Source organism: Ictidomys tridecemlineatus, unplaced genomic scaffold (assembly GCF_052094955.1).
Source record: "Ictidomys tridecemlineatus isolate mIctTri1 unplaced genomic scaffold, mIctTri1.hap1 Scaffold_91, whole genome shotgun sequence".
In the NCBI taxonomy this organism is placed as follows: Eukaryota; Metazoa; Chordata; class Mammalia; order Rodentia; family Sciuridae; genus Ictidomys; species Ictidomys tridecemlineatus.
Genome location: NW_027526141.1, coordinates 614,557 through 641,639, shown reverse-complemented (window position 1 = coordinate 641,639; position 27,083 = coordinate 614,557). Strand labels below are relative to the sequence as shown.

General features: G+C 37.3%; 2 long non-coding RNA genes across 3 annotated transcripts; both read left to right on the top strand.

Moving 5' to 3' along the window:
- The first annotated feature begins 522 nt into the window (after nucleotides 1–522).
- LOC144374861 (uncharacterized) lies at nucleotides 523–11,533 on the top strand. The gene is made up of 2 exons (XR_013434128.1): nucleotides 523–559; nucleotides 11,416–11,533. It is a non-coding gene; the product is annotated as an uncharacterized LOC144374861 (long non-coding RNA).
- Nucleotides 11,534–20,080: 8,547 nt separating this feature from the next.
- LOC144374860 (uncharacterized) lies at nucleotides 20,081–26,843 on the top strand. Of its 2 annotated transcripts, none has more exons than XR_013434127.1 (3): nucleotides 20,081–20,219; nucleotides 20,333–20,481; nucleotides 26,752–26,843. It is a non-coding gene; the product is annotated as an uncharacterized LOC144374860 (long non-coding RNA). The 2 variants fall into 2 exon arrangements; XR_013434126.1 differs by having other exon boundaries at nucleotides 26,665–26,843.
- Nucleotides 26,844–27,083: the final 240 nt, after the last annotated feature.

Here is a 27,083-nt window from a genome sequence, read left to right as displayed (position 1 = left end):
AAATGTAGGTCATCTTTTGCCCTTTATTGTAATAACAACTATTTTTAACAACAGTGTTGTTTCATAGAGAAATTTTTGCTAAAAGATAAGTGGGTTCTCTTTATTTTTTACTTTCACTTTTTTGGTACATGATAGGCAAAAAATATTATTTGCTTTCACATTCTTGATGTAGAATAGTTCCACAAATGCTTATTCATTACTAATAGAGTGTAATTGAGGAATACTGTGTAGACCTTGAGCCTTAACCTTTCTGTCATGGGGAGAACTGGTCATTTTCAGCATTATCAGTGGTGATGAACTAGGTACCACACTGCTCATGTGTTTGCTTTGTTCACAGAGCCTTTGAAGATGTCCAGGTCTCTTGGAGAGTCATACTTAATAAAACAGCCATTGTTCTCCAGAAAGAAGGAGTGAACCTGATGGATGAACTTCTGTCTGTGTCAGGAAACATGACGTTTACAGCAGGTCAAACACAATGCTTCATCAGCCTTGAACTTAAGCCAGGGAATGTAAGAAATGATGAGGCACAAGGCGGTAAACTTCCAATGTTTCTTTAGAAGTAATCATTTTTAAATCATTTTATGGAAACTCAAGCATATTGTTTTTGTTGAATTTCTTTGTATCTTGCCTAGTTGTAATGTCAAAATAATTTTGCTGGATCACAGATTTTAGACTGAGAATTTACTGAGAATTTGAATTTTTCAATTTTTGTAAAATAAGCTTGTCAGTATTTCTTTGTCTTTTTTTTTTTGGTCCTCTGGCCCAGCTACTCATTGTGTAAACAATTCTTTTTTTTTTTTTTTTTTTTTTTTTTTTTTTTTTTTTTTTTTTTTTTTTTTTTTTATTGTTGGTCGTTCAAAACCTTACACAGTTCTTAATACATCATATTTCACAGTTTGATTCAAGCGGGTTATGAACTCCCAACTTTACCCCGTATACAGATTGCTGTATCACATCAGTTACCCTTCCATTGATTGACATATTGCCTTTCTAGTGTCTGATGTATTCTGCTGTCAGTCCTATTCTCTACTATCCCCCCTCCCCTCCCCTCCCCTCCCCTTTTCTCTCTACCCCTTCTACTGTAAATCATTTCTTCCATTTGTATTATCTTGTCTTACCCCTCCATTACATAGTTCTTGATATATCATATTTCACATTTTGATTCAAGTGGGTTATGCACTCCCATATTGCCCCTTATACAGCTTGCAGAATCACATCAGTTTCACTTCCATTGCTTTACATATTGCCATCCTAGTGTCTGTTGTATTCTGCTGCCTTTCCTATCCTCTACTATCCCCCCTCCCCTCCCCTCCCCTCCCCTCTTCTCTCTCTACCCCCACTACTGCAATTCATTCCTCCCCTTTGTATTATTTTTCCCTTTCCCCTCACTTCCTCTTGTATGTAATTTTGTATAAACCCGAGGGTCTCGTTCCATTTCCATGCTATTTCCCTTCTCTCTCCCTTTCCCTCCCACCTCTCAACCCTGTTTAATGATGGTCTTCTTCTTGTGCTCTTCTTCCCTAGTCTGTTCTTAATTACTCTCCTTATATCAAAGAAGACATTTGGCATTTGTTTTTTAGGGCTTGGCTAGCTTCGCTTAGCATAATCTGCTCTAATGCCATCCATTTCCCTCCAAATTCTATGATTTTGTCATTTCTTAATGCAGAGTAATACTCCATTGTGTATAAATGCCACAATTTTTTTATCCATTCGTCTATTGAAGGGCATCTAGGTTGGTTCCACAGTCTTCCTATTGTGAATTGTGCTGCTATGAACATCGATGTAGCAGTGTCCCTGTAGCATGCTCTTTTTAGGTCTTTAGGGAATAGACCCAGAAGGGGGATAGCTGGGTCAAATGGTGGTTCCATTCCCAGCTTTCCAAGAAATCTCCATACTGCTTTCCAAATTGGCTGCACCAATTTGCAGTCCCACCAACAATGTACAAGTGTACCCTTTTCCCCACATCCTCGCCAGCACTTATTGTTGTTTGACTTCGTAATGGCTGCCAATCTTACTGGAGTGAGATGGTATCTTAGGGTGGTTTTGATTTGCATTTCTCTGACTGCTAGAGATGGTGAGCATTTTTTCATGTACTTGTTGATTGATTGTATGTCCTCCTCTGAGAAGTGTCTGTTCAAGTCCTTGGCCCATTTGTTGATGGGATTATTTGTTATCTTATTGTCTAATTTTCTGAGTTCTTTATATACTCTGGATATTAGGGCTCTATCTGAAGTGTGAGGAGTAAAGATTTGTTCCCATGATGTAGGCTCCCTATTTACCTCTCTTATTGTTTCTTTTGCTGAGAAAAAACTTTTTAGTTTGAGTAAGTCCCATTTGTTGATTCTAGATGTTAACTCTTGTGCTATGGGTGTCCTATTGAGGAATTTGGAGCCCGACCCCACAGCATGTAGGTCGTAGCCAACTTTCTCTTCTATCAGATGCCGTGTCTCTGATTTGATATCAAGCTCCTTGATCCATTTTGAGTTAACTTTTGTGCATGGCGAGAGAAAGGGATTCAATTTCATTTTGTTGCATATGGATTTCCAATTTTCCCAGCACCATTTGTTGAAGATGCTATCCTTCCTCCATTGCATGCTTTTAGCCCCTTTATCAAATATAAGAAAGTTGTAGTTTTGTGGGTTGGTTTCTGTGTCCTCTATTCTGTACCATTGGTCCACCCGCCTGTTTTGGTACCAGTACCATGCTGTTTTTGTTACTATTGCTCTGTAGTATAGTTTGAAATCTGGAATCGTTATACCACCTGATTCACCTTTCCTGCTTAGTATTGTTTTTGCAATTCTGGGTCTTTTATTCTTCCATATGAATTTCATGATTGCTTTCTCCATTTCTATAAGAAATGCCGTTGGGATTTTGATTGGCATTGCATTAAACCTATAGAGAACTTTTGGTAATATCGCCATTTTGATGATGTTAGTTCTGCCTATCCATGAACAGGGTATATTTTTCCATCTTCTGAGGTCTTCTTCAATTTCTCTCTTTAGGGTTCTGTAGTTTTCATTGTATAAGTCTTTCACCTCTTTTGTTAGGTTGATTCCCAAGTATTTTATTCTTTTTGAGGATATTGTGAACGGGGTGGTTGTCCTCGTGTCCATTTCAGAGGATTTGTCGCTGATATACAGGAATGCCTTTGATTTATGCGTGTTGATTTTATAACCTGCCACTTTGCTGAATTCATTTATTAGCTCTAACAGTTTCTTTGTAGACCATATTGGGTCTGCTAGGTATAGAATCATGTCATCTGCAAATAGTGATAACTTAAGTTCTTCTTTTCCTATTTTTATGCCTTTAATTTCTTTCGTCTGTCTAATTGCTCTGGCCAGTGTTTCGAGAACTATGTTGAACAGGAGTGGTGAGAGAGGGCATCCCTGTCTTGTTCCAGATTTTAGAGGGAATGCCTTCAATTTTTCTCCATTCAGAATGATGCTAGCCTGAGGCTTAGCATAAATTGCTTTTACAATGTTGAGGTATGTTCCTGTTATCCCTAGTTTTTCGAGAGTTTTGAACATAAACGGATGCTGTACTTTGTCGAATGCTTTTTCTGCATCTATCGAGATGATCATATGGTTCTTATTTTTAAGTCTATTGATGTGGTGAATAACATTTATTGATTTCCGTATATTGAACCACCCTTGCATACCAGGGATGAATCCTACTTGATCATGGTGCACAATTTTTTTGATATGTTTTTGTATCCGATTTGCCAGAATTTTATTGAGGATTTTTGCATCTAGGTTCATTAGAGATATTGGTCTGTAGTTTTCTTTCTTTGAAGTGTCTTTGTCTGGTTTCGGAATCAGGGTGATGTTGGCCTCGTAGAATGAATTTGGAAGTTCTCCCTCTTTTTCTATTTCCTGAAATAGCTTGAAAAGTATTGGTATTAGTTCCTCTTTAAAGGTTTTGTAAAACTCTGCTGTAAACCCATCATGTCCTGGGCTTTTCTTAGATGGTAATCTTTTGATGGTTTCTTCTATTTCCTCAATTGATATTGGTCTGTTTAGGTTGTCTATATCCTCCTGACTCAATCTGGGCAGATTATATGACTTAAGAAATTTATCGATGCCTTCACTATCTTCTATTTTATTGGAGTATAAGGATTCAAAATAATTTCTGATTATCTTCTGTATTTCTGAAGTGTCTGTCGTGATCTTGCCTTTTTCATTCCTTATGCTAGTAATTTGAGTTCTCTCTCTTCTTCTCTTCACTAGCATGGCTAAGGGTCTGTCAATTTTATTTATCTTTTCGAAGAACCAACTTTTCGTTTTGTCAATTTTTTCAATTGTTTCTTTTGTTTCGATTTCATTAATTTCAGCTCTGATTTTAATTATTTCTTGCCTTCTACTTCTTTTGCTGTTGTTTTGCTCTTCTTTTTCTAGAATTTTGAGATGAAGTATGAGATCATTTATTTGTTGGTTTTTTCTTTTTTTAAGGAATGAACTCCAAGCAATGAATTTTCCTCTTAGAACTGCTTTCAATGTGTCCCATAGATTCCGATATGTTGTGTCTGTGTTTTCATTATACTCTAAGAATTTTTTAATTTCCTCCTTGATGTCTTCTAAAACCCATTGATCATTCAGTAACCTATTGTTCATTCTCCAAGTGATGCATGATTTTTCCTTGCTTCTTTTATGGTTGATTTTTAGTTTCATTCCATTATGATCAGATAAGATGCATGGTATTATCTCCGCTCCTTTATATTGTCTAAGAGTTGCCCTGTGACATAATATATGATCTATTTTTGAGAAGGATCCATGTGCTGCTGAGAAAAAAGTGTAGCTGCTTGATGTTGGGTGGTATATTCTATATATGTCAATTAAGTCTAGGTTGTTAATTGTGTTATTGAGTTCTATAGTTTCCTTATTCAACTTTTGTTTGGAAGATCTGTCCAGTGGTGAGAGAGGTGTGTTGAAGTCTCCCATGATTATTGTATGGTGGTCTATTAGACTCTTGAACTTGAGAAGAGTTTGCTTGATGAACGCAGCAGCACCGTTGTTTGGGGCATATATATTTATGATTGTTATGTCTTGTTGGTGTATGGTTCCCTTGAGCAGTATGTAGTGTCCTTCTTTATCCCTTTTGATTAACTTTGGTTTGAAATCTATTTTATTTGATATGAGTATGGACACTCCTGCTTGTTTCCGCAGTCCATATGAGTGATATGATTTTTCCCAACCTTTCACCTTCAGTCTATGTATATCCTTTCCTATCAAATGCGTCTCCTGAAGGCAGCATATTGTTGGATCTTGTTTTGTGATCCATTCAACTAGCCTGTGTCTCTTAATTGGTGAGTTTAAGCCATTAACATTTAGGGTTATTATTGAGATATGGTTTGTTCTTCCAGCCATATTTGTTTATTAATGCTGTTAAACCTGATTTGTTTTTCTCTTTGATTTTTCCCCCCCTTTACTGTCCTACCTCCCACTGTTGGTTTTCATTGTTGTTTTCCATTTCCTCTTCCTGTAGTGTTTTGCCAAGGATTTTTTGAAGAGATGGTTTTCTAGCTGCAAATTCTTTTAACTTTTGTTTATCATGGAATGTTTTAATTTCATCTTCCATCCTGAAGCTTAATTTTGCTGGATACACGATTCTTGGTTGGAACCCATTTTCTTTTAGCGTTTGAAATATGTTATTCCAGGATCTTCTAGCTTTTAGAGTCTGTGTTGAGAGATCAGCTGTTATCCTGATTGGTTTACCCCTAAATGTAATCTGCTTCCTTTCTCTTGTAGCTTTTAAAATTCTCTCCTTATTCTGTATGTTGGACATCTTCATTATGATGTGTCTAGGTGTGGATCTCTTATGATTTTGCACATTCGGCGTCCTGTAGGCTTCTAGGATTTGGGGTTCTGTCTCATTCTTCAAGTCTGGGAAGTTTTCTCGTATTATTTCACTGAATAAGTTGTCTATTCCTTTGGTTTGGAGCTCTGTGCCTTCCTGTATCCCAATGACTCTTAAGTTTGGTCTTTTGATATTATCCCATATTTCTTGGATGTTCTGCTCATGGTTTCTTAGCAGACTTGCTGAGCTGTCTATGCTCTTTTCAAGTTGAAATACTCTGTCTTCATTGTCTGATGTTCTATCTTCTAAGTGATCCACTCTGCTGGTAGTTTTCTCGATTGAGTTTTTAAGTTGGTTTATTGCTTCCTGCATTTCTAGGATTTGTATTTGTTTGTTTTTTATTTCCTCTATCTCCCTGTGAAATTGATCTTTTACTTCCTGGATTTGTTTATGAAGTTCCTTGTCAATGTGATCTTTCATTGTCTGATTTTGCTGTCTCATGTCTTCCTTGAGACTCCAGATCATCTGAAGCATGTATATCCTGACCTCTCTGTCTGACATTCCATCTGTTGCAGCTATTACCTCTTCTAGAGTTGAGTTGACCTGCATTGCCTGTGGTCCTTTCTTTCCTTGTCTTTTCATACTGCTGGCGTTTCTTACTGCTTGGTGAAGCTGTTGTGTTTTTGAGATTTTCCCTCTATTTATTTATATTGCTCTTGTATAGTTGAAAAGTCTCCCTTGCAGGACAGATGGTGGCTGTGATCCTCCACCAATTGGTGCGATCTGTCTACCACGCTGGCGGGCCCTAGGTCTGCTCTGCTGGCCGGTCGAAGGTCCGCCTACCCAGCAGGCGCGAGGGGCACCTCTGTCTCTCCGTAGGTTGCTGGGCCTAACCTCCCGATGGGTCCCTGGTATGCCTACCTTGCAGGCACTGGGGGTGGCGCTGGCTCCGGCCGCAACAAGCCGCTGGGCCTGATCTGCCGCTGGTCGCAGTCCCGCCTACCTTGCAGGCACTGGGGGAGGGGACTGTCCTGCCCCTCAGCAGGCCACTAAGCCTGATCTGCTAGAGGTGACAGTCCCGCCTACCTTGCAGGCTCTGGGGGAGGGGACGGGCCTGCCCCACAGAAGGCCGCTGGTGGGTCGCAGGACCCTGTTCCCTGCAGGAGCGTGTGTCAGCTCTGTCTGTCCGCAGATTGCTGGGCCTGGCCTGCCCGTAGGTCGCCGGTTCTCCTACCTTGCAGGCACTGGGGGTGGGGCCGGCTCTGGCCCCAACCAGCCGCTGGGCCTGCTCTGCCGGTGGTCACAGTCCCTCCTACCTTGCAGGCACTGGGGGAGGGGACGGGCCTGCCCCACAGAAGGCCGCTGGTGGGTTGCAGGACCCTGTTCCCTGCAGGCGCTTGTGTCAGCTCTGTCTCTTCGCAGATTGCTGGGCCTGACCTGCCTGTGGGTCGCCGGTTCTCCTACTTTGCAGGCACTGGGGGTGGGGCCGGCTCCGGCCCACAACCAGCCGCTGGGCCTGATCTGCCGCTGGTCGCAGTCCCGCCTACCTTGCAGGCACTGGGGGAGGGGACTGTCCTGCCCCTCAGCAGGCCACTAAGCCTGATCTGCTAGAGGTGACAGTCCCGCCTACCTTGCAGGCTCTGGGGGAGGGGACGGGCCTGCCCCACAGAAGGCCGCTGGTGGGTCGCAGGACCCTGTTCCCTGCAGGCGCGTGTGTCAGCTCTGTCTGTCCGCAGATTGCTGGGCCTGGCCTGCCCGTAGGTCGCCGGTTCTCCTACCTTGCAGGCACTGGGGGTGGGGCCGGCTCCGTCCCCAACCAGCCGCTGGGCCTGCTCTGCCGGTGGTCACAGTCCCTCCTACCTTGCAGGCACTGGGGGAGGGGACGGGCCTGCCCCACAGAAGGCCGCTGGTGGGTCGCAGGACCCTGTTCCCTGCAGGCGCGTGTGTCAGCTCTGTCTCTTCGCAGATTGCTGGGCCTGACCTGCCTGTGGGTCGCTGGTTCTCCTACTTTGCAGGCACTGGGGGTGGGGCCGGCTCCGGCCCACAACCAGCCGCTGGGCCTGATCTGTCGCTGGTCGCAGTCCCGCCTACCTTGCAGGCACTGGGGGAGGGGACTGTCCTGCCCCTCAGCAGGCCACTAAGCCTGATCTGCTAGAGGTGACAGTCCCGCCTACCTTGCAGGCTCTGGGGGAGGGGACGGGCCTGCCCCACAGAAGGCCGCTGGTGGGTCGCAGGACCCTGTTCCCTGCAGGCGCGTGTGTCAGCTCTGTCTGTCCGCAGATTGCTGGGCCTGGCCTGCCCGTAGGTCGCCGGTTCTCCTACCTTGCAGGCACTGGGGGTGGGGCCGGCTCTGGCCCCAACCAGCCGCTGGGCCTGCTCTGCCGGTGGTCACAGTCCCTCCTACCTTGCAGGCACTGGGGGAGGGGACGGGCCTGCCCCACAGAAGGCCGCTGGTGGGTCGCAGGACCCTGTTCCCTGCAGGCGCTTGTGTCAGCTCTGTCTCTTCGCAGATTGCTGGGCCTGACCTGCCTGTGGGTCGCCGGTTCTCCTACTTTGCAGGCACTGGGGGTGGGGCCGGCTCCGGCCCACAACCAGCCGCTGGGCCTGATCTGCCGCTGGTCGCAGTCCCGCCTACCTTGCAGGCACTGGGGGAGGGGACTGTCCTGCCCCTCAGCAGGCCACTAAGCCTGATCTGCTAGAGGTGACAGTCCCGCCTACCTTGCAGGCTCTGGGGGAGGGGACGGGCCTGCCCCACAGAAGGCCGCTGGTGGGTCGCAGGACCCTGTTCCCTGCAGGCGCGTGTGTCAGCTCTGTCTGTCCGCAGATTGCTGGGCCTGGCCTGCCCGTAGGTCGCCGGTTCTCCTACCTTGCAGGCACTGGGGGTGGGGCCGGCTCCGTCCCCAACCAGCTGCTGGGCCTGCTCTGCCGGTGGTCACAGTCCCTCCTACCTTGCAGGCACTGGGGGAGGGGACGGGCCTGCCCCACAGAAGGCCGCTGGTGGGTCGCAGGACCCTGTTCCCTGCAGGCGCGTGTGTCAGCTCTGTCTCTTCGCAGATTGCTGGGCCTGACCTGCCTGTGGGTCGCTGGTTCTCCTACTTTGCAGGCACTGGGGGTGGGGCCGGCTCCGGCCCGCAACCAGCCGCTGGGCCTGATCTGTCGCTGGTCCTGTGTAAACAATTCTTGAGTCATTTTCAACCAGATTAGTATTTCTGATTACTCTAACTGTTGAAAATCCATCCCTCCATTTCAACTCACTTGCATTTTTTCTGATGATTTATTGTTGGCTCTACATTACAATGTATAAGATAATAATTAACGTAGGAAGCATGCTCTTAACTCATGAAATCTGCTTAAAATAAGCAGAATGTTTAAACATTTGTTGGAATTTTTAAAGAGCTTTTAGTAAGATATTGTATCCTTAGTATATTGGTTTTCTGCTTCTGAGCAGATCTGATCCCAGCAAAACTAATTTTATATTAGTCAGGGCAAAAGATCACCCTGGAGTGCATCTGACTTAACTAGGAAAGAAATCTGCTAGCAGTTATACATAGAATGGGTTCTTGTAAGGTCTCCAATCACATCTAGGAGTCTCAAGAGGCTCAGGTGTGATCTATGTGTCTTGTTTTCTCAGTAGATTTAAGCAATATTGTTGAATAGAATGTTTCTTTTTTGAGAGAAGATACCTTTGCCTCTGGTCTAATTATGTGTAGGCACCATCTGTACACTGCTCAATTTTAGATAGTTCTTCACTTAGATTATAATATATTCTTTTTGACTGCAAGTGGTTGTAAGTAATGTTATAATCATCATGACAATGAAAAGGAATATTTTACTGGAAAATGAAGGAAAGAGTCTTTATATAATATGCTGAAATCTTCAGTTGAAAGAAATCATTGTGAATTCAAGCTCACTTGGTCATTAGGGAATAATAGCTCTTGAATATACTTACCCATACTTTTCTAGTGTTTTATTTTATGGTATTTGCTAAATTTGGCTTCTCAAAAGTGGAATAAATACAGTTATTTCTGTATTTCAATATTTGCTGACAGTTGATCAGAAAGAGTGAAGAATGATATGTACCATATGAAAGCTAAACACATTTCTTCACGTAGCAAAATGAAATTAAGGGTATTTATTGTGTGACTAAGATGCAACTTATTTTTGGATAATATGAAGGATTTCTTGTATTATTTCACAATATAATGATTATCATCAAAATGATCATGAAATGATCATGGTAGCACATGCCTGTAATTCCAGGGCTCAGAGGCTGAGATAGGAGGGTCACAAATTCAAGGCCAGCCTCAGCAACTTAGCAAGGCCTTAAGCAGCTTTGTAAGACCCTATCTCAAAATAAAATAAAATAAAGGCTGGGGATGTGGATCGGTGGTAAAGTACCCCTGGGCTTAAGGCCCAGCACACATACACAAAAATCACAAGTAATGAATAAGGTCCTTGCTGATAGATGAAAATGATGCATTGTATCAAATTAGACAATCTCATGAGCAGTTGAAAAACCACATCAGCTTAGCTTTTTTGAGTCGTGCCAGGAAGCTAACAGTACTCCTAAGGTTTTTAGATTATGTATAAGAGTGAATAATTCATAATGACAAATGACTGATAATGTGTTTTAAAGTTGAATTCAGACTTTAGAAAATACATTATTTCAGAATGTTGAGAAAGTAAAAATGTAGAACAGAAGCAAGGTACAACTAACAGAATATATTTAGACTTATTTGAATTGAATTTTGTGAAATTTTGAAAAAAATATGAAATTATAGAATTTATTATTATCAATATTTGGTCCTATACATTTAAAGCTCTTTAAAAAGAAAAGATATCAAAGTAAAATCTCACAAAGTTAAAACCCTTTTTTTCCCCCATCCTCAGTGTTCTTCAACTCCATACCCTGTCTTGGTCTCTTCCTGCTACCTCCAACTGAGGCAGCTGCTGTCCTGAGTTTTCCTTTATTCTGTTTTCCTTTATTTGTTTTAATTCTTTGCATGAATATCCATTAACAACATATATTGAAACAGTGAATTTTTGGAACTTTATTCTTTCAATATCTATTTATGTACCTTCATATATATATAATATATATATATATATATATATATATTACTTCAAAACAATATTTTCACTCAGCATATTTTGACATCCATCTATGAGTCTTTTCACTATATCTCTATAATATTCTGTTTTATGAATACATTTTGTTTATCCTTTTGCTCATGTACTATGTCAAGCTGTCTCTGAATGTTGGTCTTCTGGTAAGAAGCTTACCTAAAGTAAATGTATTTTTTCCAAATATATGCCCTTTTATTTTATTTTTAGGTATAAATATTAGCATGTATCAAGTGCATAAAATGATGGGTTTCTTTGTAACATTTTCACACATGCATATAACATGCTCTGATGGTATCCACTTTCCTTATTAAGGTTACTTAACCCCTAAAAGTAAATCTAATTCTCTAGTAACCTACCACAAGAATTTTATTTTTTAATTGTATATTCATTTCTATAATGATCTATGTGTATTAAAATATTTCTTGATGCTGGAACTGCCCCCAAATAGAAATAAATTGGTAGTAGTTGTATATATTTTTCTCTTGTCATTGTCAGATACCTCAAGTTGAAGTGTATTTTTTCGTGGAACTCTATGAAGTCACTGCTGAAGCAGCAATAAATAACAGTGCCAGATTTGCACAGATTAAACTCTTACAAAGTGATGAACCTCTAAGCCTTGTGTATTTTTCTGTGGGCTCTCGGCTGGCAGTGGCTGAGAAGAAGGCCACTTTAATCAGTTTGCAGGTGGAAAGAGATTCTGGGACAGGACTGATGATATCTGTTAACTTTAGTACTCAGGTAAGCTTACAGCCTGTAGTCACATGTATTAAGGTTTTCTTCTTTAGCTATATATAACAAGTGTAGTAATAAAACAGACAATAATCGATAGATTATTTTCTGAGGATGCCATTATAATTCACATTTTATTTATTACACTAAGCTTTATTCTTGCAGCAGGTCAATTTTTCTCTCATCAGTGACAGGTTTTAAAAATGTTTTAAAATGATAAACTTTGATTTTTCTTTGTTTTTGACAGTTAATTACAGAATTCAAAGCATCTGGTATAAATCTGTTCTATTAAGTCTCATAAGAGTTAAAGTTTTTTCAGAATGTAACTATATGAGATCAGAAGGAAAAAAGTACTTGCTATGTCCTATCTCTGAAGTAGTTGAAAATTTCATTTTTTAGAACCTCAAACACTGATTATATTTTGGGTTTCTTCAAATACATGAGTTTGTGAGACCTCACTGCTACATTTTCACAATCATCCTATTAGGTGACTTCAGGGTAAAGGCAAGGAGCAGATGGGTATAGGAGGCTCCCAAGAACAATGCTGTTAACACCAAGTCACCAGATCTAGTTAGCCCAAACAATGCCCTATACTTTTGAATGTTGATTTTTTACTTTAACAGCAAAACTCTTAAATAGCTAAGACAAGAATATGTATCTTCTTTACACAAGGCATGCTTATGGGATTAGAGATGGTCCCTCAGCCCTCTCTTTTTTTCCCCTCTTGACTCTTGTAGCCCCAGAAAACCCACAGTTTGAAAGCTATCATTCTAGACAGTCCTATTATTTATACTGTTTAAATAGCCCATACTTGGTGACTCTAGACCTCAAGATTACAAAGTTTTATTAGAATTTTTGTACAATATATGCTTGGTTGTATCACTATTAGGTGATACAACTGTTCTGTGCTCAAAAACCAATTTTGTGCATAAAATACAACGTGTGTATGGCCAGTGAGCTGTAGACATGCATGGGAGGCCAGGCCTAGCACTGGGAATAGTAAGCTGTCCTGCAGGTTCACCAGGCAGAGTAATTACCTTTGTAACAGAATATAGATCAACTCACAAAAAACAACATTCTGTTACATGAGACCCTAGAAATAAACTGTATTCTACATACCTTGAGGTGGTATGGTATAGTTGCAGATAGAAGTATTTTGATTTATAGTTGGAAGATCTTAGTATTTTTTCTTATAGTATTTAAGATAGGAAGAAAAATGAGAGAAAAAAAGCACATGCTTCATTCTTGCTCTTCTTCCATGACACATATCACTACATGCTCACTACTTGGGAGAATAGAGGGGGGCTGGAGATGAAAAGCAGCTGATAAAAGAGATTTGAAGTACATTTAAACTATTTTATACTGGTGATACATATAGATGATAGAATAATTGAAGTTGCCAAATGAAGAATCTGATGCCAATATCACTAACATATTTCTTTACACTTTTTCTAGATGTGTCAGAAGTGACTCTTGGTAAGACATGTTGTCACTAACATGTAGCTCTTAAAGGACATTTATGGGACAATATATGTCATTAATTTCTAGTTTTCCCTACTATTATGATTAATTTTATATGTTGATTTGGCTGGCCCACAGGACGCTAATATATTTTGTCAAACCTTACTCTTGTGTTTCTACAAGGGCATTTTTCGATGAGATTTACATTTAAATCAGTAGACAGAGTAAAACAGATTGCCCTCCTAATGTTGATGAGCATTATACAATCATGTAGAGGCCTGGATAGAACAAAAAAAGCTCAGTTGAGTAAAGAGGAATTCTTTCTGCCTAATAATCTTTGAATTCAAACACAGTTTTTCTTGCTGTCACAGTCATATTGAAACATTGGCTTTTCCTGAGTTTCAGGCCTACTGAATTCTGAATTGTGACTACACCATTGGTTTTCTTGGTTCTCAGACCTTCACACTTGGGCTATTACTAAACCATAAAAATTTCGCTTATTTCCAGATTGCCATATCACCCTGAAGATCTTGGGATTCGTTTGTCACCATAACTGCATGAATTAATTTCTTATAATTCTCTCTCTTTCAACATACATCTATAGAAACATCCCCCCTATTAATTCTGACAAATACAAATAGTACCTTGCAATAAATAATAAACTTAGTAAAGAGTATTCATGGCAGTGCTGTTAAACCAATGCCATTTCAACAAACACAAATGAAAGTGAAGAATGAAATCTGTAAAGTTTTCTAGGAATGGAGGGCTTCTGTTTCTGGGAAGATGGAGTCAATGTAACTTTCCCAATAAGTACAACTGAAGATGATCAAAATTATTTATAAACAACATCAGAAGACTCTGAAAGCTGGAGAGGAGAAAGCAGAGGAGCTAGAGAGCTGGGGATCTAAGTGGTAAAACAGTGGTGGGTTCCCAGTGTTTTCTTTATGCTTTGAATCCCAGACTTTGAGCTAAAGGTAATGATATACAGAAACACTAATGGGAGGAGATTTTTTAAAGCCCTCACAAAATCTGCTATCTCTAGTGAAAGGAACAGAAAAAGAGTAGCCTAGCAAGATAGATACTATTTCAGCCAATCACCCCAGAAAAAAATCTGTTTCCACACACCAGCAAAGAATGGATGAGGAATCTAGATTTCTACCTTGCCAGAGGCTTCAGGCTCTCTGCTGGCACAGTATTAGAGAGACCAAGTGGAGTGTCAGGACTTTCATCATTATCTAGTAGAATAAAATGGAACCCAGCTCCCTTATGGTGTTCAGTGATGCTCTGGGGAGGCAGTAGGAAGGTACTAATGCCCTTCTCAGTCAGGGAAGTATCAGTTGAGGATGAGTTTGGAATCAAACTCCCACCTGCACTTAGCAATAATGAGGAATCTCCTTCTGTCAACAGAGAACAAGTGGGAAAATTAGGCTTATACTTTCACATGTCAGTAATAAAGTACATCTTCCCTTCCTTTGCCAGAGCAATCTCAAAAGAAGCCAACTAAAACAGAAGACTTAAATAATATTCAAATCTTGTAAAATAACATCCAAAATGTCCATGTTTCATTTATCAATCATTTGTTCTATTAATAATGCAAAGAGACCTAAAATAGAATGAAAAAAATAAAAATAAAAAGGATCAACAGGTGCCTATAGTGAGATGGCAGAAGTAAAAGTATCTGACATTGTAATAGAGCCATCATCAAAAGGCTTCAATGAAGCTAACCCCCATTAAGGGAGGGGCTAGTGGAAGAATAGAAATTATGTAGATTAGAGAAAGGGGAATGAAGGCAAGGGAATAGGAAATGGAAAGACTGTGGAATGAATTTAGCATAGTTTTTTTGTATATTTATAGATGTACTAGAGTGAATTTTACCATTATGCATATCCACAAGAATGGGGTTCTAATTAGAATAAAATACAACTTATGCTCGTATAACTATATGAAAATGGATTCCACTGTCGTGTATAACTAAGAAGAACCAATAAAAATCCTTCAATTAGCAATTACAAACATTCTTGAAATGAGAAAAGTAAAAAGTTTCAACAAAGAAATGGGAAGTGTTAGCAAATAAATAGAAGACAAAGAAGAGAAAATGGAAATTTTAAGAGTGAAACTTGCAATAACTGAAAGTGAATTGATAGGCTCAGTAGCAGAATGAAGGGAGCAAAGTAAAGAATAATGATCTTTGAAGATAGAATAATAGAAATTATCCAATCTAAACAGCAAAAGGAAAATAGATTGAAAAAGATAAAAAGAGCCTCCCAATGTAACAGTAACAGAAGATCTAACATTGTGTCATTAGAATCCTGAAAGAAAGAGAAATCAGGAATGAAAAATACTTGAAAGAATAATGACTGCAAAATTTCCTAAAGATTGTAATCTGTAAATCCAAGAAGAAACTAAGAAAACTCCAAGCAAGATATGATACATATGAAAATTAAATACAAAGAGAAATATTGAGAGAAAGAGAAAATATGAATATCTATGGGACAAAACCAACTTGAACAATAGCAGATTTCTTACTAATCATGGGATCAGGTAAAAGTGGTACAACATTTTTCAAGTGCTGAGGTAAAAGAACCATCAACCCTGAATTCGATTTTGAGGAGAAATATCCTTCACAAATGAAGGAGAAATTGAGGCATTATAAAAGGAAAAAAAAATAATTTATTGCCCACAGACCTATTCTGAAAGAATAGCTAAGCTAAAGTTTTCTAACTAGAAAGGGAATTATAAAAAGAAAAAATGTGGAACACCAGGAAGGAAGACATGATAAGCAAAAACAGAGAAAACAAACAAACAAACAAACATGAAGAGACATTAGAGAAGATGTATATATGAATAAAAAGCACATTAAAAGATATTCAACATCATTAGCTCTCATCAAAATGCCTATTTATAAACCACAATGAAGTATCATTGTATACACTTAGAACAGCAAAAATTACATCAGTGACCATACCAAAAAATGTTGGAAGGATTCAAAGATACTAGCTCAGATCACTTACTCACTGCACATGGGAATATTAAATGGTATAGCCACTCTGGAACAGAATTTGTTGGTTTCTTAACTAAACATGAACTACCAGATGACCCAGCGATTGCACTCCTGGGACATTTATTCCAGGGAAATGAAAACTTATGTTCACATGAAATCTTGCACATCAATGTTTATAGCAGCTTATTCATAATAGCACAAAACTAAAGCAAGGCAGATTTTTTATAAAAGAAAATATCCACTCTGTTTTAAAATTTTTTAATTTTTTTATGTTTATTTATTTATTTATATTTTTTAGTTGTAGACACAATACCTTTATGTGGTGCTGAGGATTGAACCCAGTGCCTCACAAATGCAAGGCAAATGCTCAACCAACTGAGCTACTGAGGCCCCAACAACATTTTCTTTTTAATGGGTGAATAGTTAAACTGTAGTGTCTCCATACCCTGAACCACAACTCAGTAATAATTAAAAATTATCTATTGATACATATGACAACCAGAGTCACCTCCGCATGATCATGCTAAGTGAAAAAAATTCCCAAATTATATACTGTATGATATCATTTATATAATATTCCTAAAATTTAAAAAATCATCGAATTGGAGTTTAATGGTTTCCAAAGATGAAAGAGGGGGTGGCATAGAGTGCAGACAAAAGTCAACTGAAGGATTCTTTGAGGCTGAGGCAGGAGGATCACAAGTTCAAAGCCAGCTTCAGCAACTTAGCAAGACCCTATTTCAAAATAAAGAATAAAAAGGGCTGGAACATGGCTCAGTGGTTAAGTGCCCATGGGTTTAATCCTTGGTACCAAAAAGAAAAAGAAAAAAATGTCTTGATAATCTTGTCTATATTAATGCCAGTACCCTGGTAATGATTTATATTATAGTTATGCAAGATGCCACCAATAAGGGATACTAAATAAAGGGTGCAAGAAATCTCTTTTTATTATTCTTATAAATGCATGCTAATCTACAATTATTGAAAAGTAACAAGTATGATTTTAAAAAATCAAAATATAATTTTACCTCTCTGGTGTTTCATTTCATTTGCATAACTTCCTGTTGCTTCTTTGCCCTGCCTTTCTTTCTTTCTGAATTTTAGGCATATTGCTAGAAGATAAATCTGTGTAATTCTGCTTTCCAAGAACTGGCAAGATGAGAACACAGTAATGAACCAAGTCACCATTTTGTTATGATGATAATGATTTTCACTTTACTTAGGAGAGATTAATGAAGTTAGAATAGTCACTATAACATCCATATACTTTGTTAGGTCAGCATTCCCATATACATAAATACATTCCCATATACATAAATACAGGCAGCATATATTCTCCAATATTTAAGTCTTGATAATATAAAGAAGAAATTTTCCATCCTAATTACTTGAAATAATGAAAAGATCACCCATTCTAGTTATGCTTCCATTAAATAGGCCTATAGCTAAACCAAATTTGAAAACAGATTCTAATCATCTATATTTTAAACCAAATTTCAAAACAGATGCTAATCATCTATATATTTGTGCAATAGCTCAGAGTACATAAGTTCAAGAAACACTGTGAATTTACTTCTTATTCTTATAATGCCTGTTTATTCAAATGTTTCTATATTGACTTTCCAATAGCATACTGCTGATTGTTTGTGCCACATTTTTATAAATATAAGAACATTTTGATTTTTTTATTTCCTTTAAATATTGGAATTACGAAACAAATTCTACCAGAAAACAGTGGACAAATGTATATATGCAGTTCATACTAATCAAACACCACCACCTCTGTGAGAAATCCAGCTTTACAAGGAATTTAAAACTAGGGGCCATGAACCCCTCTCTGATATAAGAGGTTATCTTACAGATAACCTCTATTCCTGAATTTCATGTTTAACTACTCCATTGCTTTTATCTGTAGTTTTACCATCCACCATATGTTTTTTGGGTCTACCTGTTTAGGAAGTTATGAAAATTAAATTCTTGAAATTGTGTTCTGAGGCATCCTTATTTCATTCAACAATGTTTGTTAAATACCCATCCAACATGTTCTGATTTTTGTTATATAATATTCAATGCATATTTGTAGTGTAACCATTTAAAATACAAAAGCCAATAAGCTTTTGAGTAGTTTCCTTCAGTAAGGTTTTTGTTCTATCATTGTTCTGCAGATGATTTTAAAAGACTGTCTTCATGGACTGTTCATTTTTTGAAATAGTTGATTACTTCCTCTTCCTGAAGGATGCTGTTCCCTTTGGGTGTCTAGGTTGTGGTACTTTCCTGCTCTTAATATTACCTCACTGGGAGTTCCTCTCTGATGTCAATGTAAGTGATGATGCCTGTTGGAATCTACCCAGACTCACTCTCCAGGCTATACTATGCCGACCTATAAGTGTTACCTGAAAGCTGAGGACTCCCAAATTTTTGTCAATTGCCTCCCCTTTTCCAGACCCATGTATCTGATTTTTCTTACTTAAAATCTTTGCTTCAGTGTCTGAGGCATCTCATACTTAATATATATGATAATTGACTCTTGATATCTCCTTCAACAATATTTCCCCTAGCTTTTTATCATTCATGCAGTTACTTATTCATTAAAACCAACTGCTAGACTTTATCCTCAATTTTCCTTTTCCTTTAACCCAGCATTGAATTCATCATAAAGTCATCTTAACTCTATATTCAAAATACATTCCCAGTCTGGGTACTTCAAATCTTTCCACTCCTGGGACCCTAAATCAAGCTACCACTATTTTTCATATGAACTATTGCAAAAACGTGTGCCTTCTTCCTGCCTCTGTGCTTATTTCCTGTTAAAAGACTAATAAAGATAACAGCCTGAACGCTGATGAAAACATTGAATGAAGTGGGCCACTTTCTTGTATTTTCCATGCTTCCAATCATGTGCCCACCCCAAATGACCCCTTCCACCTCTCATGTGAGCTTCCAGTCACGCTGGCCTCCTGGTTTCTTCTCTTATACTAAGATGGTTCTTACTTCAGGAACTTTGTGATTGCTCTTCTTCCTGCCTAGAATATTTCTCCTGAGATCTAGAATATTTCTGCTGAGATCATCATGTAACCTATTTCTTTACTTCACTGAGGTCTTTTTTAATATCAGCTCAAGAGCTTTTGTAACCAGCATTATCTAAAATTGTGCCCTTACCTTTCCCTTCCCTTACTTTGTCTATTTTTTTGGTCATAAAACACCATGTATTAATAGATAATTAATTCCATAGCTCTTCTGCTTTCTGTAAGTCTTCACTAGAATAATAGTTCCTATAAGTGACCTGCTCTTTAATTCTGCATCTATATTTTGCAATCCTGGGCTATACTATGAGTTTCACAGTTGTTGGCTCAGTTGTAAATAAATGTGAATTCCTTTCATTCTTCCATGACTAAGTATTCATGCTTTACTTTCTGAATACTTTTTAATAACCAAACTGAAAATATGAGAGATATATGCACTTAGGACCTTATAACACATTCCTGCATTCCTGTATTTAAGCGTGAGCAAGAGACCAGTTTATTCTTCCTTCTCCTTCCTTCTCTCTGCCTCCTCCTTATCCTCCCTACTTTACAACTACCTCCCCAACAAATTTCCAGGTAGGAATGAAATGTTAATATTTCTTTTGTTCCTTCATACGTATGTTCTCCAGCATGTGTAAGCTAAAGCACAACTTTTAGTGTGTTCACCTGTGAGACATTTATGGGGAAAAAGCAACATTTCTTTTCTAATTCTCTTCTTTGATATTTTCACTCAAAAGAACCTGTCTTTCCAAACTCCATTACTGTATGATGTATGTTTATCTCTACAAATTTTAATTAGATTAGAAAACATATAAAGCCCTATATTGCCCATCAGTTTATTTAACAAAAATAGAATTTTATTTTTATGAAATAAAATTTTGTTTATGGCATGTTTAGAGACAACATAGTTTCACTTATATGTTATTGTTTCCTTTGCAGTAGTTGAGGAGTGCTGAAACAATTGGTCGTACTCTCATATCTCCAGCTGTTTCTGTAAAGTATTTTATGAGAAATGAAGGCACATTGGTCTTTGAACCTGGCCAGAGCAACACCATGTTGGATGTCAACCTAACGCCAGATATAGGGTATTCAAGTCCATTTCCTAAATGCTTTCAGATTGTGCTTTTGGGCCCAAAAGGTGATGCCAGAATTGATAAAGCATATGGTACTGCCAACATCACTCTTGTCTCTGATTCAGAGTCACAGGCGATTTGGGGCCTTGCTGATCAGCTACATCAGCCCCTTGATGAAGACATTCTTAACAGAGTGCTCCACAACATTAACATGAATGTAGCCACAGAGAACGTGGACGAACAGCTCAGTGCTGTGGTGCATCTAATAGAAAAGGTAAGAAAAACTTGCAAATGGAAACACTTGGTTTAATAAAACTTGACAAATTAGAAAACCAACACAAAAGTCGCATTCTATTATATCACATACATAGAATTATGATAACACTAAACTTCTAAATATAAGAGTAGAATTCATCATACCTGACAATGAACTTTTGTTTGGATATGAGGGATGCCTGTTTGACACCCTCAGTATTCAATTTGCATAATCTTGTGCAGCAGAAAAAAATAGTTCAAAGTCTAGAAAGGCAGAACAGATGTTGGAAGCTGCAGGCTCTTTCTGATTCTCCAGAAGCTGTTCACTTGTCTTTGGCATTTGACCTCTATTGTTTTTGCAGTCATAAAAAGAGGACTTGCACCAATTTGTAGTCCCACTAGCAATGTATGAGTATGCCCTTTTCTTCACATCCTTGCCAACACTTATTTTTGTTGTATTCTTGGTAACTGCCATTCTGACTGGAGTGAGATGAAATCTTAGAGTAGTTTTGATTTGAATTTATCTAATTGCTAGAGATGTTGAACATTTTTTCATATGTTTGTTGATTAATTGTATATCCTCTTCTAAGAGGTGTCTATTCAGTTCCTTAATCCATTTATTGATTGGGTTATTTGTTTTTTGGTGTTAAGGTTTTTGAGTGCTTTATATATTCTAGAGATTAGTGCTTGTGGTAAAGATTTGCTCCCATTGGAACCACCATTTGACCCAGCTATCCAACTCCTCAATTTATACTCAAAGGACTTAAAAACAGCATTCTACAGGGACACAGTCATGTCAAGGTTTATAGCAGCACAATTCACAATAGTTAAATTGTGGAACCAACCCAGATGTCCTTCAGTAAATAAATGGATAGGGAAACTTTGGTATATATATTCATGATGGAATATTACTCAGCATTAAAAGAGAATAAAATCATGGCATTTGCAGGTAAATAGATGGAGTTGGAGAATATAATGCTAGGTGAAGCAAGCCAATCCCAAAAAACCAAACTGAATGTTTTTTTTGATATGATGAGGCTGACTCATAATGGTGATGGAGTGGAATATGAGAGGAATGGAAGAAATTTAGAAAGGGAAAAGGAAAGGGATGGGGAGGGAGGGAATAGAAGGGTAGGAATGATGGTGGAATGAGTTAGACATCATTATCCTAAGTACATGTATGAAGACACAAATGGTGTGAAAAATACTTTATGTATAATCAGTGACTTGAAAAACTGTGCACTGTGAATTGCATTCTGCCATCATGTGTAACAAATTAGAATAAATAAATAATTTAGTTTAAAAAAAGAGGACTTGGAGTAGGTATTCATCTACATAGTGCTTTTAGTTTAAATGCCACGGAACAGGAACAATTATCCACTGCTTGTTCTCTGTTCCTCTTGGGCACTGGAAACTTTCCCAGAAAAGGAAAAGCTATGGATTGGCCAGATAACTTTAGGCATTCAATTTGGCCTGGAGTGGACCAACTAGGTTTTGTTTTAAACCCATTTATTTATTTACACTTCTGCAAATGATGAAGTTAAATGGAGATATGAGCCCAAGGACATACATGCAAATAGATAAATAAAAAGAGTTAGTATTAGAGGAAAACATGAGAATGTGTGTGTGGGATTCTTACCAAGATATTTTATAGTAACACATTTACGTATAAGTATAAAAAGTTTTGATCACATATGTATGAATTTATTAATACTATATTTCTAACATAGTGACCTTTAAATATTTAAAATGTTTACAGCAGGGACTTAGAATATCATGTCTATTCTATTTCCCATGATATTTCTTAAAATATAAAGCTCAAAGTATAAAAAAGAAAATTGTTATGTATACAGGTAAGAAGAAGAGGCCATGCCAAGTAGCTTGTAAAGCAGAGAAGTGGTTGTTATTTCACATAGAGAACATTCTAGAAAATAGTGATCTCACTCCAGAAAATAATGTTACTTAAATTTTTTAAAATATTGTTTTTAGTTATACATGGACACAATATCTTTATTTTGTTTTATTTATTATTTTTATGTGGTGCTGAGGATTGAATCCAGTGCCTCACATGTGTGAGGCATGTGCTCTGCCACTGAGCCATGACCCCCGTCCATGTTACTTAAATTTTCTAATGATGAAATGGCATGGGACATCAGCAAGTTGATTTTGGCCAAGACAAGGGAAAGCATATATGAGAACAATGTAGGGTAGAGCAGAGAACTTCAGATCAAATGTTTTGTAGAAGATATAAGAAAATTCTGCTGCCCCTTTTCCTCAGTAAGTTATATAAGATGGTTATATACCATTGGTCAAGACTCAACACTGAGGGTTGGGATGTGGCTCAGAGGTAGAGCACTTGCCCAGCATGCATGAAGCACTAGGTTTAATATCAGCACCACATAAAATGAAATAAAATGAAATGAAATAAAATAAAGAGATTGTGTTCACCTATAATTAAAAAATAAATATTTTTTAAAAAAGAATCAACACTGATTTAAGTGGTTATTAAATAATATATCTTGATTGTTTTGTTATGATTATTTGTGTGCTTTACCAAAAGGAACTTTATATTTCCTTTTAATATGGGAAAAATTTGGGTACCTCTGAAATTCTTGGGTTATAACTTTTAAAGCTTGTTCTAGATGAATACCTAATAGGTGTTGTGTTCAAACAGAACAAATGAGTTTGGGAACATTTGTTCAAATACCATGTATGGCAGCAATGCTTATTTTAGCATTACTTACGGTAATAACAAAAATTGAAACAAAAAATTGCTATCAAGGGGGGCCTAGTTCAATAAATTCTGGTGTATTGATGAAATACAGCCATGAATGAACCACACAAAAACATTTTAGTCAATAATGGACCACATTATGGTGTTCCCATAAGATTATAAATCCCTATTAGTATTTTTACTGTAGCTTTTCTGTGTTTACATTTGCAAATACTACCATGTGTCACCTATAGTATTAAGTACAGTAATATGCTGTACAGATTTGTAGCCTGGGAGCAGTAGGCTAAACCATGTATCCTGCATGTAGGTACTTACCAGGTAGTAAGTACTCTGTGATATTCACAAGGACAGAACTATCCACAATGCATTTCCCAGAACATATCTCCCTTGTTAAGTTATGCATGACTGTATGCCACAAAATAAATATTTCATTTTTTAGACATAGTTATATAATTAGACTACAAGAATAATAAAACAAAGCACTGAAGATATAGATAATCACATATGGATAAGGTTATAAAACTTAACCAATAAAATTAAAGGATGCCCAGTTAAGTTTGAAATTCAGATAAACAACAACTAAATTTTAAGCATATATACATCATAAAATACTTACTTGCCATACTTATTTAGCAACCAGTTATTATGTGCTCATCTGAAATTTAAGGAATCCTATACTTCATCTAGTAAACTTTCATATATATCATGTTAAACTAACACTTCAACCTCAGCTTCAGAAGTTACAGCCTAAATCTGCCAGGGCTGAATAGAACTTGGTTACATAAAATCTTGTATTGCAGGTAAAACTGTTTCTAAGTTCTAAATTTCCAAGTTCTTTGAAACAGAACCCGCCCTACATAATGTTTGTTTTATTTTCCATAATGTTTTTTTTTACTAAAATCTCAATATCTTAGATAAGATCACACACTCTAGAAGTGTTATTTATTCATGTTTGCATGATACAAATATTGTCCTAAAAAAAGCAATAGCTTTAAATGATTCATATGAAGACTTCTAGATAAAATCCAACAGTGGGGTTGGGCATATTTTTGCAATAACATGATATTCTGGCCTCTGATTTTCCCACGCATGGTACAGTAAAAATAATTTTAAAAGCTGTCAGTTGCCTTAATAACACTATCAGTCTTTTAAAACCCTGCTGGATTTGATATTACAATTTTAATTTTACCAGATTTAGATTTCCTGGCAATTGGAGGTTAATAAAACATGAGTCAGGAGGTCTAATTTTGTGTTCTGGAAAACTTGAAAGAGCATATGAATAATTTGTTTTGTGGAAGTTTGGTAGACCATCTCCCATTTCCAATGGTTGCTTCTTTTATTTTTAACCCTGACAGGTTTTTAATTTTTTCCCCATGGCTGCTTTAAGTCTTCTGCTTGTTTTTAAGTCAATTTCTATAATTTGGGTGTTTCTTTTGTATCTGTTTATGTAAAATGTCCTTAAAAAGCCAGACTATTTATTTTTTATCACACACACTTTTAATATTATGCATTTGATGCCAAGATTATCTTGTACCTATAATTTATAATAGTACTAATTGGCTTAGATTTCAATCTGTATTTTACTGACTGATTTTGTATTTTATAATTGCAATAATTTTAACTAAGTTGTCTGTGACCTGAGTCAATCTGTGTTGTTTTTTGACAAGCCTGTGGAGGATTTGGGCAGTCAGTGCAGGTATCTGTCAGGAACACCTCCTGGGTTTGGCCAGTCACCAACCCTGTGTTCTGGCTGACTTAAGTTATTTTCTTTCTGAATCAGTTTTTTTCCCTGGAAATGAAACAAAGGTCATACTAGGACTTTCCTCAGAGGATTCTTGTAAAGATTAAAGAAGTTAACATAAAGTTGTAAGAACTCTGAAATGCCCACAATAACCAAGCGTTATATAAATGCCCTTTTTGTTTTATTTTGTGCACTCTACTAAAAGGAATTATTTTCCTTGAACATAGATAACAGTTTGAAAAACTCTAGAAATTTTGGATCATAACTTTTAGTTCTTAAAATTATGTACCTGTGTCTCTGTTGGCTTCTGGCATTTCATTTTCAGAAATGCCTCATGTCAGATTGAATTTTTGTTTCTCTGTTACTATGTTTTATTTTTCTGATTTCTAGTATGACTTTTTTTAATATTTAAAAAAAATCACTCAGATATTATATGTCTGGTGTTTTTTGTTTTCTTAATTTCCTCTGATTGAAAGTAATCTCTGAACTTTTAGACAGGAGTGTCTCTTTAGCTTATTAAAGAACTGTGGTATTTTTTTCTTGTATCTGTTCTTTCGTATGCTTGTGTCTGAGAGATTTGTCCTACTTGTCTGTTACGTTTTCTTTGAGTTCTAGGAGAGTTTCTTGAGCTTATTTTCCATTTGTAATGACCAGTTTGCTTGTTTCAGTGTCCAATCAGCTGTTCTTTCATCTTCCTTTGTAATTTCCTCATTGTTAAATTGTTATTCTGTTCCTTTCATTGTATTTCCCCTGTGGATCATTCTGCATTCTCCCTTTCTATCTTTGAGGTGGCTACTATAAATTCAGATCTTGAGTTCTTCTTTGAGTTTGGAATGTTACTAAGTCATACACACACAAAAATATGGAGAACTCCCTCATGAGCTCCTTTAGCAGGAGAAACTGGTTAGTCATTTTAAGGCTAATATAAGTTTATGTGCAAGTTGATAATGTATGTTGGCAGGAAGAGCATAATGTAGAATATAGAGAAAGTGATGACTTGGAGTTTAAAAAATTAACAGGAACTTATTAGATATATTAAAATGGAGCAAAATAAGTCAGTGGCTTCATACCATTGCTTAGGTATTAGTTGAGATGTGGGCTTCTTCATTCTGGCAAGGAAAAACCATGAAGGTGATTTTCCCCCCTATTTTTCTAATTCCTCCAATAATGAATAATGTAGTCTTCCAAAGTAGGAAGGGTCATACTTTCTGAAAAAGACAAGGATGCCAGGTGGTTTTGAGTACTATTGGTTGAAAATAATTTCTTGATTTGATTATTAGAATTTAATGACATATATGGTAGCTTCTGTTCATTGAAAAATAGACAAAAATAATCCTACTTCCATTATAAAAAATATTCTCTAGGCATTTATTTCTTTATATGCTAGTCAAAAGAATGTATGTTCTTGGGGGTGGTGTAAAAATGGGACTTGTTTTAATTCATCAGGCTAACTATTGTAGTTAAGTGATCCAGGTGACCATTTGGCTATTAAAGATTAAATAGAAAATATTTTGGCTATTGTGTCTTTTTTAAAATTAAATATTTATTTTTGCATTTTAAAGCGCAAATGTATGTATTTGAAATACAAGTTTCTCTTAAATGCTTCATAGGTTCATGTTTGTAAACATTAACAACTGTTAATAAAGATTTTATGTAGTATGTAGATGACATGTAATTTAAGAAGTTTATTTTTGAAGTATATATTTTTATACTTGAATTTTTTCTAGATAACTGTTGAAGGAAAAAATCAAGTTTTCAGTACCAAAAGCAGAACTCTTTTCTATGAGATTCTTTGTGCTCTTGTTAATCCAAAGCTCAAGGATACAAGAGGATTCAGCCACTTTACAGAAGTGACTGAAGATTTTGCCTTTTCTCTGCTGAATGATGTTACCTGCGGCTCTCCTAGTGAAAAGTAAGTATCTTCTAATACATCAATAGTACCTTACATGCATTTCTTCACTGTTTACCAAGCAACATGTGATGCAAATTGACATTGACATGATATAACTCAGAATTATTTGGCCAAAGCATTGTACCTGTTTGGCAAATTAAGCGAATTGTTTGAAAAAAGCCTAACAGTTCCATGAAGAAAAATGAATGAGTACTGTTAGCAATATATTCTTATTATTTCAAAGTGTGTTTTAAA